A 4146-nucleotide genomic window follows, 5' to 3' on the forward strand; every position below is an offset into this window, starting at 1 on the left:
TGAAGAATAAAATGCTTTGTGCGCTTATATATATATATATATATATGTATATATATATATATGTATATATATATATACATATGCAAATGTATATATATATATATATATATATATATATATATATATATATACATGTAGATGTATACATATATGAAAATGTATATATATGTGTAGATGATATATATATATATAAATATATATATAGATGTATATATATATAATATATATAGATGTATATATATATATATATATATATATATGTAGATGTATATATATATATATAAATATATATATATATATGTATATATATATATATAAATATATATATATAGATGTATATATATATATATAAATATATATATAAATATATATATATATGTATATATGTATATATATATGTTATTCACTCATACACACAGCAAACCCATACATATAAAGTGCATCTCAGTTTTCCCTCGAAGGTAAAAAAAGAGGCTATCATCGTCATCATCATCAGCAGCAGTAGCTGTAGCATCATCATTGTAAACACGAACAACTACGACAACAACAGCAAATAACAACAACATTTAACAATTACAAAATGTATATCCTGTAAATAGAATCCGTTATTATTTTTTTTTTGTACTTTTTGGAAATTCAATTTTTGCGTTGTTTGCTTTGATATAGATTTTGTTTATTTACATATATATTTGTTTTGTATTACACACAAACACAAATATATATACATACATATATATATTATATATATATATATATATATTATATATATACACACAAAATTTTGAAGCATTAATGGGTAGAAATAAGGTATAGAATTGTAGGTTTCGATGTAAGAAGCCAATTAGTGTATAATATTGCTTAAGGCGGTACGCATTCCACGCAGCAACAGAAACGACAAACATTAGCAATGTTATAAATGCGGTTAAATTAAGGGAATATTGGAAATTTGTTTATTGGAATAACGTTCGGTTGACGAGTATTTTTGACAACAAAATTTATCAGCTGTTCTCTGATCAAATATTTAACATTATATTTAGATATTTACAGTATTAATTTACTTCAATTTAGTCTATTTTACCATGAGTCAACGAAGAATACATTTAAAAGAGGGGAATATATATGCTTCGGTGAATGAGTTAAATTAAAGTGTCTAGCTATAAAAGAATTTGCAAACTGATTATAGTTTCTAACAGTTATATACATCATATTAAAATAGTAGTTGTACACTCGCCTCAAGTGTTGCAGTGTTGGGGCTCCTGTTCCTTATGACCCTCAGAACTATGCCAATGTAGCGCAAGCTCTGAATAGGATCTCCCATACTGGTGAGAACAAAGAAGAGAGGCCTGATTTATAGGGACCACCTCTCCCCATAGGCCGGTTTATATGGGTTTGCATATGATCAACATCCCTACATAATAAAAAGCAAAGTTATAGAAGCATCGATGGGAATTTTAAGGCAACGGAACCTGAGCGTAAAAGGTCTTCCGTTAGCGAGGTAGGGTACTAAGACTATTTTGAAAAAAAAAAAGCAGGGATCCAACTAGTGGGAGGTAGGTAGAAAAGACAGCTTAGGATCGAAAGCAATGGAGAAAAGTCGCAGAAGGCCTATGTTCAAAACAATGCGAATGCATAAGCAAGCGTATCTATTTAGGTATTTAAGACAATAAATTTGTAATGTACTATAAAGCATTTAATTAGCTATCCTGACATTCTATCTGTCAGCGCTACTTTAAGATATATTGAGATATGCTATATTTTATGACTGTAGGTCTAGTAAAAACTGTAAGCCACTGGGTTCGGAACCTGATACTATTAACTATACTAATGGCATTTGGATGAACTCCCAGTCTAAATAGAGTGATGTGGTTAACGAACGACCTGTGTGCACATGTACAGATGAAAGTTATTCTGTGAAACGTAATGTAGTATTGGATCATGGAGTTTCTGGTTTAAATGCTTGTAACAAACTCAATGTCGCTGAAGGCATTCGAGAAGCATGCGGTGATGAAAGTTTCGGTGTTAAAATTAGATTGATTCTATGTTAGAACCCCATAGGCTTCGATTATGTATTGGATTGCTCTGGTCGATAATACAACTACAGGTAAACTTCTGCGGTTCTAGTAATTGATGCTTTATTTTTACCTCATTAATTGGTTTTCATACCCAAGAAGAGCATGCTAAGAAGCAACATTAAACCAATACATAACAATAAATACTGTGGAACATTTATAGAGCTCCAGGCCAATTCAGCAGTTAGTTTCTTTCACTTTGCATACGCTGTAGGTGCAATCGTAAAAACTTAAACGTGAAATTGTTCAATGACCTCACTAATTGCTGGCTGAAAAACAGAATAATATTTAAATAAATATAAATATTGGAAATCAAAGATTATTCAGTAATCTATCATCATGATATCTTCAGTTGAGAGAAAGGTTGTGCATGCATTTTTGCCCCCATATCTCCACCATACAAGGTAATGTTTTTTTTACATCCCATATTGGGTAGAGATATCTAATATCTGAATGTTTCATTTTTATGGAGCACATATTTCTCAGCAAGCTGAGCCAAAGAACCGATTTCAAGGTGTCTCCTTCGCAAGTAAAAATCTGGTTTAAGGTTTTAATAGGAGAAAATTACCCCATCCGCCATAAGAAAACAAAAGAAGTTGGATATCCCTTGCGAAAAAATACGCACCCAGGGCGGAATACCCGAATCTTCTAATTAGCAGGTGATCGAAACAGATGGGAGTTAGTATCATGGAGTACCCTCATCCAACTTTGAAACTTTTTTTTTTTTGTAATTATTTCTATTTTATAGTAATATACTTAACTACAGACACATGTGTTTGCGCGCGCTCACGTGTGTATGTGTATGTATATAATGTAGATTCCAGTGTGTTTAATAACGATTATTGTATGGCGATTTTTGTGTCGTGCGGATGAATCCGTGTGGTCAATGTTAAAAATGGCTATTATTATTATTATTATTATTATTATTATTATTATTATTATTATTATTGAATGGTATGCAACAAAGGTATTATAGTAGAAATCGATGTCCTTGATACCAAGTCACGTCTAGTTTCCTTAGATCTCAAGGATTGAGTAAAACCATTGCTGTTCCTAATGGAACAGATTTCTTTATTAATTCACTTCTCGTACTTACTCTCTTATCATCAAACAAATCGTCAAGTCTTCGGGGAATGGTACCTGGAGCACCTGTGGCTACTGGGAATACTTTTGCAGAAATTCTCAACAGTCTTCGCATTTCTGTTACTAAGTTTTTGTATTTTCTTTTTGCCTTCTTGTTCTTTTACTTTAACATTCATATCAGCAGAAAAAGCGACATCTATGATTATTCTTGACTCAATTATTATTATTATTTGTTGTTGTTATTGTCATTATTATAGGCGTAGGAGTGGCTGCGTGGTAAGTAGCTTGCTTACGAACCACATGGTTCTGGGTTCAGTTCCACTGCGTGAAACCTTGCGCAAGTGTCTTCTACTATAGCCTTGGGCTGACCAAAGCCCTGTGAGCGGACTTGGTAGATGGAAACTGAAAGAAGCCCATCGTATACATATATATATATGTATGTATGTGTGTGTATATGTTTGTGTGTCTGTGTTTGTCCCCCCAGCATCTCTTGACAACCGATGCTGGTGTGCTTACGTACCGGTAACGTAGTGGTTCGGCAAAAGAGACAGATAGAATAAGTACTAGGCTTGCAAAGAATAAGTCCTGGGGTTGATATGCTCGACTAAAGGCGGTGCTCCAGCATGGCCACAGTCAAATGACTGAAACAAGTAAGTAAACGAGTATCTCTATCGTAATACTAGATATTGTTGTTTGACTAGCTTTTACGACATTCCTTGTAATAATACTCATTATTTCCTTCTCCTGTTTTCTTTCCTGTAAACTGCAGTCAGGTCTCATCCTCAATTGTATTAATGTAGTAAGACAGTTGATGTTCTAGTGAGTTGTGTAAACATATAATTCTTGATGAGTTGTGTAAACGTATTCTAAACGAAAACACAATCGAGCCGAGTTTAATAACCGAAATAATTATTTCGAGGAACAATAATGTTGGTAACTTATGTATCTATTTAGTTCCAATCCCTGCTTATTGACAGAATTAAGCTCATCTCAT

Source organism: Octopus sinensis, unplaced genomic scaffold (assembly GCF_006345805.1).
Source record: "Octopus sinensis unplaced genomic scaffold, ASM634580v1 Contig12996, whole genome shotgun sequence".
NCBI lineage: Eukaryota > Metazoa > Mollusca > Cephalopoda > Octopoda > Octopodidae > Octopus > Octopus sinensis.